This window comes from Phyllostomus hastatus, unplaced genomic scaffold, assembly GCF_019186645.2.
Source record: "Phyllostomus hastatus isolate PE091 unplaced genomic scaffold, TTU_PhHast_1.1 phas_scaffold_39, whole genome shotgun sequence".
Lineage (NCBI taxonomy): Eukaryota > Metazoa > Chordata > Mammalia > Chiroptera > Phyllostomidae > Phyllostomus > Phyllostomus hastatus.
Genome location: NW_025334028.1, coordinates 10,690,457 through 10,706,991, shown reverse-complemented (window position 1 = coordinate 10,706,991; position 16,535 = coordinate 10,690,457). Strand labels below are relative to the sequence as shown.

Here is a 16,535-nt window from a genome sequence, read left to right as displayed (position 1 = left end):
TTAGTAGTGGAAGTAGCAACTGCTCTCATTCAAAAATACTATTATTTATAGATGTTAAAACTAAATGGAGACTTAAAAATATATTCCAGCAGTCAAAAGCAGGACAAATTACTTAACTAAAATGAGATATTTGCCCCAAATAGTAATAATATAATTTGTATCAGTTCTCCACAGAATTACCTGCAATTTTTTAAAAAGAGCCAGCCCTGATTTGTTAATTCAAATTATCTATATTTCGCTTCCACATTCAAATTGCAGTCTAAGAATAAGTTTTTGAGTTTTTGAGTTTGATCTAGTGGGTATTTGTTTAGGACTTTTATTAAAAACAAGAGAAACAGGAAAGGAATAGTGCTGTGCAAATGCTCTGTGGGGTTCAGGCAGGACTTAATGCTCACATCCCCTCTGAGATTGTTAGCATCTTTGTTTGCTTTGACTTTTACAGATACTATATGTCTCTCTTCGTGCTCGCTGTTTGCAAAAAGCTGAGCTAGTGCAAAAGAAGAGATGGACTGTATTTCCAATGGTGTTTTGCACTGCGGGCATTTCTTTCTCAGCGTGGCTGTGTACAGGGCCAGGGCTGCATGGAGCCGATTGTTTCTCCGGATTGTGCAGACGGGCTGTCGGATGTCGTAGTTACTGATAGTGGCTGCCAACGAACCCTATTCCTTTCCATTTTGCCAGGTCCTCATTTCACCTGAAAACGCAGTAGCTGCAGCCGCACATAGACTTTTTCCTCTTTTCCTTTCCCCCTCTTACCCCTCCCTAGACCTCTCTGGGCTTTGACGTCATGTGTGCTCCTTTAAGTTGCCATAGCAACCCCATTCCCCAAGCCCTCTGTCCGTCTCCTCTGGTAGGTTCCACAATGGTACAGGCAGCATCACGCTGCACAATGGTTTCCAGGCAGTGAAAGAGGGTGATTCAGCAAGCCACTCTTCTTCTTCTTCTTCTTTTTAAAAACCTTCCCTTCTCTTTTTATTTTTATGGGGGTGGGTGTTTCTTGTTATATGCTTACCATTTTCTTTTCTTTTTTCATTTTTACAATTTCCCTTTTTTCTCCTCACCCCTCAATTCCTAGGGGCTTGAGTGACTTTAAGATTGGGTTTTCTCAGAAACCACTTGTCCATCATTAATTTTGAACAATTTTCCCACCTCCAAAGAATCTGTTCTTGATAACAGTTTGGGATGTGGTTAATGGAAAACAAATAGGGAGGATTTTGGGGGCAAACACTGCTGGATGAGGATCGTAGTTCTGAAGCACGGAATGGTAGGTGGCTCTTTGCTCGTTCTGGGTTCTAACCTGATTTTTGGAGGGTGTGGTGTTGTCTATTAATTGCTCCTGGTAGGGTGGGAGAACCAGGATGGGAGCGGGGTAAAGATGAAGTGGAAAGCAGGTTAATGAAGTGAACTACCTCTGATGCAAGAAACTATCAGCCTTTCCTTCTGTACAGAGCATCTCTCCCCCTGATGTGGGAGTATTGGAACCTTTCTGTTTGGAGTGAGGGTTGGCAGAGGGTGGGAGGGAGGTTTCTTATTGTGACCAGGGATTTTTAGACCAGTGCAGAGCTACAGAAGGGAAAAAAGAAACAGAAGGGGAGAAAGAGAGAGAGAGAGAGAGAGAGAGAGAGAGAGAGAGAGAGAGAGAGAGAGAGAGAGAGAGAGAACAGCTGTGCGTGTTAGAAGTGCTGGCCTCAGTCCCGTATCCAAAAAATGCTATAGGTTCCCTAAAACATTAAAAATCATGTCTTCAGTATGCATTTATATTTACTTCTGAGAGGTATAACTTAAATATTTTGGGACATATTTACATATTTTAATTGAGAATGCTATTTATACATTTTAGTTGCAAAACTAATGGCATTACTCTTGCAGACATACTAGGTTAAATTTGGGCTGGGGAGAGGAACAGAGAACAGGGATCAGCTTAGAGATAAGAGGAAACATTGGCACTGCAGTCATAGAGGTAAGAGGTCCCTTTAAGAAAGTGATCTAGTCACAGCAGGCAGCTTTTTAATGGCATGGTTCCCAGGTATTCTGTGCTGGGACTGTGTTCCCTAGAAATGTCAGACCTTTTTTTGGGGGGAGTGAAAGATACATCATCAGAAATGAGCATGACAATATATTTATCAGAATTTATATGTGCTTGCAGCAAAATAAATGTGATTTATTGGAAAGTCTTCAAGTTAATCAAAATTAGATATATTTCAAGGAAATTATAGATATACACACATATTTATTCCATATCCCCATATCTGCATTTAAATCTAAAGACTGAGTATCTGCTTCCATCCATTTAAAGACAGAACTTCCTGGGATATTGCAGTTCAGCCACAGAACGAGAATGGTTTATCCAAAGGCAGGAAGCTCTGAAGCAATCACAAGGTTGTTTACACGGCCGTCTTTGCTGCAGAGCCAGTCAGGGTCTGCACAGCAGCCCTGTCCACTGCTGGTCTGTTGATGATAACTTTTACGAACGAACCGGAAGCAGGCAGGCTAAGTCATGTGGGACAGGCCACAGCTCAGATGGAAGGAAAATGGGTATAAGTGCACCAGGCATTGCCAGCCCAAGGTCTGATTTCTCTCTCTATCTCTAGACTGCTTGGTGTTGAGCCCTGGGAGATCTCACAGAATGCTGATCAATGTGCTAAAAATGGTTGCAGGAATGACCATTTCTCGCAGGAAGGTTTCTGTAAATTTAATGCCTTAGGTGAGCATATGTATTGTAAATATAGATAAAGATGCTCATGAATGAGCTCACAGGCTTTTGACTCCACTTTGGAACCCTTTGATTTTGGGGTTGGCTAGTATGGATGTAGCAGTTTTGCTGCCTCTGGTTCCCTTCTCTACCTTGATGTCACTCTTATAATAGACAGAGTCCTGGATTAGCTTATTGTACCACATAGAGCAAATTGGATTTTCTCACTCCCACAATGGAACAAGAAAATCAGATGACAAAGGTAATAGGACCTTAGGAATTAAAGAGTCTTCATACTTCCTCATTTGCATATTACTCCCTCCCGTTGTTGCAAAGTATATTTAATTTGACAGGCTCCTGGTGTTATAAAATCTTCACAGTTTCAGTAAAAAGGTTCTTTACGATGAGGCAGTGAGAAATTATATGTAGAGTAGAAAAATCAGCTGCCTCCAGCTTCCTGACTGTTTGCCCCAGAGCAGCATCTGGTGCTGGGAGGAGTGTGTTTGCCATGCTGGAAGGGGTGTTTATGCACAGATCCCAGAGGGACGAGTGTGTTTTTGCTGTCATTGTCTGGTATGTCTGCAGCTATGTATTTTAATAGTTTCATAGACTGTGGTTAATATTTTTCAAGGTTAGAATGAACTGAGAATTGATCGTGGATGCTATAAAATATATAAATTTTTAAATTACAGGGAAATTTTTAGGGTGTTTCTTGTTAGTATATTCTATAGGAAAATTACAAGGAAAAGGAATCTGCCTAACCTGAGTAATGTGAACAAGCTTCCCATGTTTAAAGTAAAGCCTCTTATAATTAAAGGTTTTTTAAAAAAAAAGTTTTATTGTGGCTTTATGTAAATGAATCTATTTTTGGATGTAATCTTAGTGAAAAAGTATTTTAATACTAATGATAAAAAACAAAGACTAATTGGGAGTTTTCTTGTTTGTTAGACACGGAAGCAGATGCTTGCCTTTCCTGCTCTAGTTCTGGCTTCAGGTGACATTTGTAGCTAAAAGACTGCATGGAATCAGTGCGTTCAAATTGAATGATTGCTCAGTTGCTTATGAGATTAATGGACTCAAAGCAAGAGAGAATTCTTTCAATTAGAACAGTAGAAAACAAACTGACATTTAAATTTTTTCTCCATTGCCCCCTCCTATTTCCTCTACAGTCTCTTTTAATCTTTTGGTTGGATATTGCAACACTTATGCAAAAACAGGCAAAAAGTGTCCAGTAATGACAAGAGAGGAGTACAATGTTGTATTTGCTGGGGGCTGAGTGCTTCTTTCTTATCACGCATGGATGTCTTCTCACTTCTGAGGACCAAGGACTTGTAGTTGGGCCTATAAACTACTGGGGGTGATGGTTATTGGTAAAAAAGAACAGAATCCATTTGTTTCTTTTGCATATTAGGTATATTTATCACATTACATAAATCTGAGATGATACACGGTTGCTGATTCAGATAAAAGATCATGCTGCATATTGATTGTTTGAAAGAGAAAATATAATTTAGAATTGGAGCTTGGATTTCTAGAAATTTACCTCTCTGTTCATATTTTCATAACAAAGTTGTAAAGGTTTTGTTTAGATTTATTTATTTTATTATTAGAGAGAAGGGAAGGGAGGGAGAAAGAGAGGGAGAGAAGCATCAAATGGTTGCCTCTCACATGCCCCCAGCTGGGGACCTGGCCCAAAACTCAGGCTTGCGCCCTGACCAGGAATTGAACTGGCGACCTTTTAGTTTGCAATCTGATGCTTAATCCACTAAGCCACATCAGCCAGGGCTAAAGTTGTACAGTTTTGAATAAAGATTTTTCAGCTTGACTACATTGTGTGCTTATGAAAAAAATCAAGGCAAATGGGGGAAGTGAAAAATCTGTCTGCTGTATGTTTTAGGTACTAATCCTCCCTACCCACCTTTATTTAATGGAGGAGAGCTTTATTTCTTATTGTGAATCTTGGTGGAAACTCTAATTGGATACCACAGATGATACTCAAAAATCTTTAAATAGAGATATTTTGGTTTGACGAGTGGACATCAATTTTATATTTATTTTTGGTAAAGCATTTTTTTAGTCAAATTGATGTTTTGGATTCCTAACAAGCCACTGTGGCCTTACTGTTCTTATCCCTGGTGACTATGAAATGTAAAACCCATGGGCTCCTGGGAATGGAAAGTAGAGTTTTGAGTAGAAAAAGAAATGACTGAAGATTCCTTAGAAGTATTCCTAGCCCACAGTTGCTCTGAAACTGGCTGTGTTGTGCAGGTGTGAAGTGAAGTTCCCCTATAGGGGGACTAGGCATTTGGAGGGTGGCCTGCACAGTGATAAAAAGGATTTTTGCTACACTGTGTGTTTGTGTGTTTGTTGGAAAGCAGGGGAAAAAACCCAGCAGTGACATAAAAGTACTAGAAATTCATTTGAGCGGCTTGTCTTTATAGAAGTAAAACTGCCTCCTGGTTTTCAGATATCCTGGGTGCTTTGTGTACTTCCTGAAAATGTTTCTTAAAGTAATTATCCCCTTCTCATACGTTGAAAATAGGATTTAAAAGTGATGATAGTGAAGGAAAGCTCCTAAGTTTGTTTATTTGATAATGTTAATTCAGTGTCTGTGCTACCTCTGTCACAGCCCTTAGTACACAACACAATAATTACCTATTTCTGTGTTTCCTGTATAACCTACTAAATCATAATCTGTCTGTTTGGCACATGGCAGGGGCATAATAAATGTCCCTTGAATGAATGTCTCCCATACCCACAGTTCTCTGTTAAGGGCTATGGGTGGCAGAGTTTGTGAAACTATAATATAGCTTCTGACGTTTGGGAGCTTATATTCATTTGGAGAGGTGAGGCTAAATAACAAAGATGGTATATGCTGATATAGTTTCTGATTTGGTGAAAAGTGTATTAGGAATTCAGAGGAGAAAGAAATTTAGCTCCTCTGATTGGCGGTGGGCGACACTGGGGCCACTTTGGGATGGCCTGGGGGCAGGAAGGGACAGGGGAGGAATTCCCAGAAGCCAGTTGTAAGCCCCTGGCTAAGAAAGGGACTCTTACTTGGTGCAGAGTGGAAATTTGTTTTGGGTGTGGTGACCATACTTTACACACTAGAAAGCAAAACTTATGTTTGATGATGGGTAGAACAAAGGAGACCGGTACAGTCCTGGAGAATCTGATCCAGTGTCGAAAAGTAACAGTAAGAGATTGAAGTTACAAATCTACTTTTGCTTACGATCAGATTATGGAAGAACTACATATAGGTCCCTTGTCTGCTTCAGACCAACTTTAGTTTTATTTTATTTCACGTAAGTGATTTTCAAACTTCTCTCTGTCCTTTTACCAGCAACTAAGTAACCCACAGTTCCAATGAAATCTTACATGAAAAGTAGAATATGCTAACATGTAACAGTGGAGCTGTCCCAGTTGACGCTTAGTAGGATGGCTTGTATCAGAAAACTCAAGTCCATGTCACAAAACCAAATATCATATCACCCAAAATAGTAATACTAATTGGGCTCCTGTTCAGATTTTAAAACATCAGCTATTCTGGTGTTGGTAAACCAAAGTTCTTGTGCTTGTGGTAACTGTACAGAGAGAACTACTGCAAGATGTTTTCTTCCTCCTTGTCCCCCACCCCACATCACCCAGCACCATTTAACTTCTCAGTCATTTGGTTTTCTCAATGCAGGTGAAATTTCCAGTTAAGTGTGTTAAAATCAACCCTGCCTGTGTTTTTGCTTTGATTTTAGGCTAGTATGAGAAACATCAATGGCAGGATCATCTCAGATCTTCATTATGGCAACTCATGCAAGAAGCTGTTGAATTAGATCCATTTCCTATAGATGAGAACCCACACAAGCAGTGGTGAGTTGTGAATTTGAAAATGTCTCTTAGCAGGAAATGTGATCTATAGGGACAATTTAAAAAATATATTGCACATGATTTGTTGCATGTGATCTGAAGAAATACTTCTCTAAATAGTGTCGCTAAAGAAGTGAAAATCAGTAAGACAGAATGTTCAACTGTTGGTGTGTGCTATTAATACCCCAGATAGCAGCATGAGATCTTGAGGTGCATGAGTGTATCGCATAACAGTGTGATGCTATCACCCACAACAGCCTATGTAAGATGGCTGCAATGAACAATTTCTTGAGGTTGAGTAACAGTTGGGTAACAGTATTATTCAGTGGTTTTATTATTTGTGATATAATTCTATGTTTACCAGTTCATCCCCTCTAGTAAAGAGTTGGTTCTGAGCTAAATTGTAATGCCCAATTGCTTTCACATATATACATATTCCTATACATATACACATATATGTACATTCATATATATGTGTGTATATATAAACATATAGATTTTTAGAAATAAGGAAAGAGAAATCATATCCCAGTTTGATAAAACTCAGTTTATGTACATTTTAGCCTACAAATCTTTTTGCTTGATAAAAACAATCTTAAAAATAGATCCAGTTGCCCTGCTAGTTGGAATAATTTTTTAAAGTACTATAAAAATACCAGCATACATAGGCAAAATATATTTTTTAATCACATACTTGATGTTTCACGGTTACCAAAGTCAATAAGCAATAGATTCCAGCAGAGATGAACCAGTTATCTGTCAAATTACATCTTTGAGAAATAAAAGGAGGACAGTGGTACTTGTAAGACTCCAAAAGAAGCTGTTTTCAGCTAGTGATCAATAGCTCTCTTTCATTGCTTAGTGGCTTGTACGACTCTGGGTAGGTAGGCTGCCCTGAGAGCTAATGCATAACTTATAACTGCAGAAGACTGATGAAATTAACCTTATACTTGTCTCACATCATGATTTTCATTATAGTCTGCTTACCGTTATATTGAGAAAGGAGGTATAATAGTCACTATTCTGTGATTAATCAACATGTATTAAATTGCCAACAATAAACCATTTTCAGTCTAAAATTGTTTGGCTGAACTTAATATTTGAGTTATGTATTATTCCCAGTGATGTAGAAAACATATTATATTGTCTCATCTTTTACATTTATTCATTGTGCATGCATTTATTGAGAATCTGTGATGTAGATATCATCCTTAGCTCTTGGGCTAGGTGACAGAGGCTGTACCTGCCTTAATGTAACTTTCAGTCTAAAGGTGTGGCACAATAAAATATGCCACTGAAAGGGAGAGATGTGCTCTAAGCAGTATGGTACTTACACTCTGCTGTTAATGGGCAGACATAGGGTGCAGTAGAAGAGAGTTTAATACAGATGGAAATTTGTCAAGGAAGGCTTACTGGAGGGAGTGACATTTTGGCTGAATGTTAAGGACATTAAGAAGTTAGACAGAGGAAGGGGAGCACTGGGGGCATTTTTCAAAGGCCCATAGGCTTGAGAAAGCATGATTGTTTTGGGGGGGCACTAGGTGTCATTTACTCTGCTGGGACATAAATGGGGGTGGTGAAGAGGAAGAGGGATGCAGGGCATATATGATAAAAGATTTCTTATAAGAAGCTAAAGAGTTTGGATTTCATTCCAAAATTAAGAACTTCTGAAAGATTGTAAGAAGGTAATTGACATGATGACATTAATTTTTTAATTATGAAAGGTCACACACATTGAAAAATGAAAAATACAGTTTAAGGAATAATTATAAAGCAAATGTCATACAACCATCATTCCTATTAATAGACTCCCAGTAAGACTTTGTGTGTTCTTTTAAGATCACATGCTTTTCCTCTATCACTAGAGGTAACCATTAACCACTACTCTGCCTTTTGCCATACTTGTTTCCTTTTCTTTGTAGATTTTCCATATTGTAACATATAACATATATTCTTAATCACATTGTCTTGTGAAACATTCTACAACTCTGCATTATTTATTTTTTATATTTTAATATATTTTATTGATTATACTATTGCAGTTGTCCCATTTTTTCTCCCCTTTTTCCTCTCTGTTTTCTACACCCCCTCCCACAATAATTCCTCTACTTTAGTTCTTGTCCATGGGTCATACATATATAAGTTCTTTGGCTTCTACATTTCCTATACTTTTCTTAACCTCCCCCTGTCTATCTTCTACCTACCACTTATGCTACTTGTTCTCTGCACGTTTTTTCCCTCTCTCCCTGTCCCACTCGCCTGCTGATAACCCTCCATGTGATCTCCATTTCTGTGGTTCTGTTCTGTTCTACTTGTTTGCTTAGTTTTTGTTTTTGTTTTAGTTTCAATTGTTAATAACTGCCAGTTTTTTTTTGTCATTTTACTGTTCATTTTCAATCTTCTTTTTCTTAGATAAGTCCCTTTAACATTTCATATAATAATGACTTGGTGATGATGAACTCCATTAACTTGACCTTATCTGAGAAGCACTTTATCTGCCCTTCCATTCTAAATGAAAGCTGTGCTGTATAGAGTTATCTTGAATGTAGGCCCTTGTCTTTCATGATGTGGAATACTTCCTTCCAGTCCCTTCTTGCCTACAAGATTTCTTTTGAAAAATCAGCCGACAGTCTTATGGGAACTCCTTTGCAGGTAACTGCCTCCTTTTCTCTTGCTGCTTTTAAGATTCTCTCCTTATCTTTAATCTTAGCTAATGTAATTTTGATGTGCCTTAGTGTATTCATCCTTGGGGCCAAATTCTTGGGGACTTTCTGAGCTTCCTGGACTTCCTGGAAGTCTATTTCCTTTGCCAGACTGGGGAAGTTCTTCATTATTTGTTCCAATAAGTTTTGAACAAATAATGTTTTCAATTTCTTGCTCTTCCTCTTCTCCTTCCCCTATGATTTGGATGTTGGAACATTTAAAGATGTCCTGGAGGTTCCTAAACCTCTCATCATTTTTCTGAATTCTTGTTTCTTCATTCTGTTCTGGATGAATGTTTATTTCTTCCTTCTGGTCCTCACCATTGATTTGAGTCCCAGTTTCCTTCCCGTCACTGTTGGTTCCCTGTACATTTTCCATTATTTCACTTGGCATAGCCTTTACTTTTTCCTCTGTTTTGCAACCATACTCAACCATTTCTGTGAGCAACTTGATTAGAACAGGAACAGAATCACAGAAATGGAGATCACATGGAGGGTTATCAGCAGGGGAGTGGGACAGGGAGAGAGGGAAAAAAGGTACAGAGAACAAGTAGCATAAGTGGTAGGTAGAAGATAGACAGGGGGAGGTTAAGAACAGTATAGGAAATGTAGAAGCCAAAGAACTTATATGTATGACCCATGGACATGACATAAAGGGGTGGAATGATTGTGGGAGGGGGTGTGTAGGGCAGAGGGGAATAAAGAGGAAGAAAATGGGACAACTGTAATAGCACAATCAATAAAATATATTTTAAAAAAGAATAAGTGTATAAACTGAGAATCAGCAGTAGGACATAAATACAAAACAAATGGACTCAGTACTGTGGGTAAAGAGGAAGGATATTTTTTAGAGTAACAGTTTTAGTTTTTAATTTTTCTTTTTCTTTTTTTTTAAAGAAACTTTCATAATCACTCTCCTTTTTTTTAAAGATTTTATTTATTTATTTTTAGAGAGGGAAGGGGGGGAGAGAGAGAGAGAGAGAGAGAAACATCAATGTGCGGTTGCTGGGGGTTGTGGCTTGCAACCCAGGAATGTACCCTGGCTGGGAATCGAACCTGGGACACTTTAGTTCCCAGCCCGTGCTCAATCCACTGAGCTACGCCAGCCAGGGCTTAACTTTTATTTTTCCATTCTGTTACAGTTCTCCTAGTTGTTCCCCTGTTCCTCTTCCCTGCCTCACCCTCCCCCAGCTCCCACAGTCAGTCCCCATTTTGTTGTCCATGTCCATGGGTCATCCATATGTGTTCCTTGGCTGGACCCCTCCCCTTCATTCCCTTGTTCTCTCCCTCCCCCCTGTCCTCTAGTCACTGTCAGTCTGTTCCTTGTTTCCATGTCTCTGGGTCTAATTTCCTTGTTTGCTTTGTTTATTAGGTTCTGATTATAAGTGATATCAAAAGGCCTTTGGCTTTCATCTCCTGGCTTATTTCACTTAGCATAATAGTCTCTAGTTTCGTCCATGCTGTAGTGGAAGGTATGAATTCCTTCTTTCTTTTTGCTGCATAGTATTCCTTTGTGAAAATACACCACAGTTTTTTGATCCACTCATTGACTGATGGGCACTTAGGCTGTTTCCAGCACTTGGCTATTGCAAATAGCTCTGCTATGAATGTACGGGTGCATAAGTTCTTTTGAATTGGTGTTTCAGGATTCTTAAGGTATAATCCCAGCAGAGGAATTGCTGGGTTAAAGGGAAGTTCCATTTTTAGCTTTTTGAGGAAATTCCATTCTGCTATCCACAGTGGCTGACCAGTCTGAATTTCCATCAGTGCACGAGGGTCCTCTTTTTTCCACATCCTCGCCAGTACTTGTTGTTTGTTGATTTGTTAATGATGGTCATTCTGACCACTGTGAGGTGGTATCTCACTGTCATTTTAATTTTCATCTCTCTGATGGCTAGCGATGATGAGCATCATTTCATATTTCTCTGGGCCCTCTGCATATCCTCCTTGGAGAAATGTCTGTTCAGGCCCTTTGCCCATTTTTAAATTGGACTGACTGTCTTTCTGGTGTTGAGACAAATGAGTTCTTTATACATTTTCAAGGTCAAACTCTTGTCTGAGTTATCATTGGTAAATGTTTTCCCATATCGTTGGTTCCCTTTTCATTTTGATGATGTTTTCTTTAGATGAGCACAAGAAGCTTTTTAGTTTGATGTAGTCACATTTTTTTTTATTCTTTCTTTTATTTCCCTTGCTCTAGGAGATATATCAGTGAAAATATTACTGCATGGAATATCTGAAATTTTTGTCTCTATTTTCCTCTTAGACTTTTATGGTATCCTGGCTTGCATTTCAGTCTTTTATCCATCTTGAGTTTATTCTGGTATATGGTATAGTTGGTTGTCTAGTTTCACTCTTTGCATGTACTTGTCCAGATCTCCCAACACCACTTATTAAAGAGACTATTTTTACACCATTTTATGCTCCTGCCCCTTTGTCAAATATTAATTGACCATAGATACATGGGTTTATTTCTGGGCTCTTTATTCTGTTCCATTGATCTGTATGTCTGTGCTTATGACAGTACCAGACTGTTTTGATTATAGTGGTCTGGTGATATAGTTTGATATCAGGTATTGTGACTCCCTCCTACTTTGTTCTTTTCTCTCAAGATTCCTGATGCTATTTGGGGTCATTTTTGGTTCTATATAAATTTTTGAAATATTTGTTCTCTGTCTGTGAAATATGTCATTGGTATTTTGATGGGAATTGTTTTGAATCTATACAGTGCTTTGGATAGTATAGATATTTTAATGATGTTAATTCTTCCAATCCATGAACATGGTATATACTCTCATTTATTTGTATCTTCCTTAATTTCTCTTTTTTGCATTTTGTAGTTTTCTGAGTATAGGTCTTTTACTTTCTTGGTTAAGTTTATTCCTAGGTATTTTATTTTTATTGTGGCTATAGTAAATGGGGTTCCCCCCCCCCCATTTTCTCCTTCTGTTATTTCATTTTTAGTATACAAAAATGCCTTTGATTTATGAATATTGACTTTATATGCTGCTATTTTGCCAAATTACATATTAGCTTGAGTAGTTTTTTGGTGCAGCTTGTACGTTTTTTTTGTGTGTGTGTACACTGTCATGTCATCTGCAAATAATGACAGTTTTACTTCCTCTTTTCCAATTAAGATGTCTTTTATTTCTATTTCTTGTCTTATTACTGTGGCTAGAACTTCCAATACTATGTTGAATAGAAGTGGTGAAAGAGGACATGCTTATCTTGTTCCTGATCTTAGGGGGAAAGCTTTTTTTTGGCCCATTGAGTGTGATGTTGGCTATATGTTCCTCATATATGGTGTTTATTATGTTAAGGTGTGCTCCCTCTACTCACACTTTGTTGAGTGTTTTTATGATGAATGGATACTTTACTTTATTGAATGCTTTTTCAGTATTTATTGATTTGATCATGTGATTTCATCTTTAATTTTTTATGTGGGGTATCACATTCATTGATTTGTGAATACTATACTATCCCTGAATCCAAGGGATGAATCCCACTTGATCTTGGTGTATGATCTTTTTGTTGCTGGATCCAATTTGCCAATGTTTTGTTGAGGATTTTAGCATTTATGTTCATAAGCAATATTGGCCTATAGTTTTCTTTTTTTGTTGTGTCTCTACTTGGTTTTGTAATTAGGATAATACTGGCCTCATAAAAAGAGCTGGGAGTCTTCTCTCCTCTTGAATTTTCTGGAATAGTTTGAGAAGGATAGGAATGATCTCTTCCCTAAATGTTTTGTAAAATTCTCTTGTGAAACTCTCTGGTGCAGGTTTTGTGTGCTGGGAGTTTTTTTATTACTCCTTCAATTTCACTAATTGTTATTGGTCTGTTCAGGCTTTCTGCTTCTTCTTGATTCAGCTTTGGAAGATTCTATGTTTCTAGATATTTGTCCATTTTTCCCAAGTTGTCCAATTTCTTGGCATATAGTTGTTTGTAGTAGTTTCTTACAGTGCTTTATATTTCTGTGTGTTCATTTTAATTTATCCTTTTATTTCTGATTTTATTGATTTGAGTAATCTCTCTTTTTTCCTTGATGAATCTAGTTAAAGGCTTGTCAATTTTGCTTATCTTTTCAAAGAACCAGCTCCTGAATTTATTTATCCTTTGAATTGTTCTTTCAGTGTCTATGTCACTTAATTCTGCTCTGATCTTGATGATTTCCTTCCCTCTATAGCTCTGGGCTTTGTTTGTTGTTGTTCCTCTAGTTCTTGTAGGTGTAGAGTTAGGCTGTTTATTGGAGATTTTTCTATCTTTTTTTAGGTATACCTGTATTGCTATGAACTTCCCTCTCATGACCTGCCTTTGCTGTGTCCCATCATTTTGGGGCAGTTGTGTGTTCATTTGTTTCCAGAAACTCTTTGACTTCTTCATTGATCTCATTTTTAACCCATTCATTATTAAATAGCATATTATTCACCATGAATTTGAATGTTTTTGAGTTTTTTCCTGGGTTTCTAGTTTCTAGTTTCAAGCCATTGTGATCCAATAAGATGTTTGATATGATTTCAACTTTATTGAATTTGTTGAGGCTTTCTTGTGCCCTACCTTGTGGTATATCTTTGAGAATGTTTCATCTGCATTTGAAAATAGTTTATAGTTTGCTTCTTCTTTTTTTTTAAGATTTTATTTATTTATTTATTTTTTAATTTTTAGAGAGGAAAGGGAGGGAGAAAGAGAGAGAGAGAAATATCAATGTGCAGTTGCTGGGGGCCATGGCCTGCAACTCAAGCATGTGCCCTGACTGGGAATCGAACCTGTGACACTTTGGTTTGCAGCCCAAGCTCAATCCACTGAGCTATGCCAGCCAGGGCTTGCTTCTTTTCTAATGTATGTGAAATCATAAAATTATATTTCTTTAAATTCCAATAATGATAAACCATGAATTGATTTCTTCTTTTTTAAATTTCAGTATTTTATTCATAACCCAAGAAGAATTTATTTGTTATTTATTTATTTTGTATTAATTTTTTTATTGTTCACAAATGCAGTTGTCTCCATTATACTTTGCTTCTTTGGGGTGAAAGCTTCTATATATATCAACTAAGTCCATTTGATCTAGAGTGTTGTTCAATGCCACAATATCCTTGCTGATTTTTTGCTTGGAAGATCTATCTATTGTCAATAACGGGGTGTTAAAACCTACTACAATAAGTGTGTTACTGTCAGTGTCTTTCTTGAAGTCCTCCTAGATTTTCCTTATATATTTGGATGCTTCTATGTTGGGTCCATACATGTTTGCAAGGGTTATATCTTTTTGATGAGTGTTTTCCCTTTAGTATTATGAAGTGTCCTATGTCTCTTTTTATGGCCATTGTTTCAAAGTCTATTTTGTTTGATATATGTATTGCTACCCCGACTTCTTGTTTACGTCTGTTTGCTTAGAATATTTTTTCCATCCCATCACTTTCAGTCTGTGTAGATCTTTTGTTCAGAAGTGGGTCTCTTGCAGACAGTATATGTATGTCATGTTTTCTTATCCATTCAGCTGCCCTATGTCTTTTGTTTGGAGCATTTAACCCATTTACATTTAGGGTTAATATTGAGAGTTACTAATTCATTGCAATTTTTTCTTTGCTCTTGTGTTCCTGTCCATCTCTTTCTCTTTCTTTATCTTTTTAATGCAGTCCCTTTAGCGTTTCTTGTAATGCTGGTTTGGTGGAGGATTGTTCTTTTAGCATTTTTTGGGGGGTCTGGGAAGCTCTTTCTTTCACCTCCCATTTTAAATGAGAGCCTACTGGGCAGAATAGTCTTGGTTGCAGCCTTTTGCTTTTCATTACTTAGAATATTTTTTGCCATTCCCTTCTGGCTTATAGTGTTTCTGTTGAGAAATCAGCTAATGTCCTTATTGGAGCTCCCTTGGATGTTACTAGCTGTTTCTCTCTTGTTGCCTTTAATATTCTTTTTGCCTTTAAAATTTTCCATTTTAATTATTATGTGTCTTGGTGTGGGCCTCTTTGGATTCATCTTGATTGGGACCCTATGTGCTTCCTGGAATTGTGTAACTTTTTATTTCATGAAGTTAGGGAAGATTTCTGTCATAACTTTTTCAAACTGGTTTTCTATCCCTTGCTCTTTTTGTTCTCCTTCTGGTATCCCTATGATATGAATTTATTACATTTCATGTTGCCCTGCAGCTCCCTTAAACCTTCTTTGTTCTTTTTGAGTCTCTTTTTGTTTTGTTCCTCTGTCTGGGATTTTTTGCTACCTTGTCCTACAGCTTTCTGATTCATTCTTCTGCTTTATCTAGCACACTTTTAATTCCTTCTACTGTGTTCCTCATTTCAGATGTTGTATTCTTCATTTCTTCCTGGATGTTATGGGAAGTTCTGTGTCCTTTTTCATGTTGGTGTAGTTCACTGTAAGTTTCTTGTAGCTTCCCTGGAGTTCTTTGTAGTTCTCACTGAATTCCTTGAGCATCCTTAAACCATTATTTTGAACTCAATGTCTGTTAATTTTCTTGCCTCAATTTCATTTAGCAGTCTTTCTGGCAATTATTCCTTTCCTTTTAATCAGGTGTTGTTTTTTTGTCTCCCCATTTTAGGTGACTCTTCTTGTTTGTTTCTGCATGTTAGATTGATTTGCATTGATTCCCTATCTTTGTGGTGTGATCTTCTATGGTAGGAGACCTGTGAGGCTCAGTTGTGCAGTATCCTTGGTCTCCTGATCTTGATGCTGTTTGTATGCCCTTTTTGCTATTTATGTGGACTCTCTTGTTATAATTGGGTTTTGATTGTTGTTGGGTCATTCTTTGTTGGGTCCTTCACTCTGGCTGGCTGACTGATATTCATACCATCCACAACATCTTATATGCTATTGTTCAGGTTTTGTCAGAACAAAACCAAACAGCCCAGAAAACAAACCCTCAGCCACAAATATAACCCCCACCCACAACCATACTATCAATAGCAATTGAGCCAATATTAATAAAGATGTAAAAAGACTAAGACCATTATAAGAAGGGAAAAGCTAATATGAAATGACTAACTGAAAGAAATATGAGTTTGAGAGGGTAGATGGAAGAGAAATAATAATAGCAGGAAATTGAAACAAGGCAAACAGAGAAAATAAAATCTACTGCATAAATAAAAAAATGGAGGTAAGAAAGCAGAATGGAGTAAGAGAAGGAAAGCATATAGTATTAGGTTTTAACAAAAATAAAAAAATATATAGTGAAAAAAGTAGGAACCAAATTGGAGAAAAAGATCTACCACAGCAATATCAACAACAGATGAACAAAAATTAGTATAGGTGGGATAGGAATAAGAGGGAAA

At 37.4% G+C, this 16,535-nt stretch overlaps 1 protein-coding gene across 5 annotated transcripts in view; it reads left to right on the top strand.

Annotated features, from left to right (window-relative positions):
• The first annotated feature begins 844 nt into the window (after window positions 1-844).
• The window catches only part of MAPK10 (mitogen-activated protein kinase 10), a 331,553-nt gene continuing 315,862 nt past the window's right edge, over window positions 845-16,535 (top strand). For 4 of the 5 annotated variants that reach the window (XM_045820360.1, XM_045820356.1, XM_045820358.1 and 1 more), the window contains exons 1-2: window positions 845-1,264; window positions 6,442-6,556. The gene's annotated coding sequence lies outside the window, so the exon portion shown is untranslated. Of the gene's footprint in view, window positions 1,265-2,591; window positions 2,705-6,441; window positions 6,557-16,535 lie in introns of all 5 variants that reach the window. The other variant, XM_045820357.1, reaches the window with a different exon arrangement.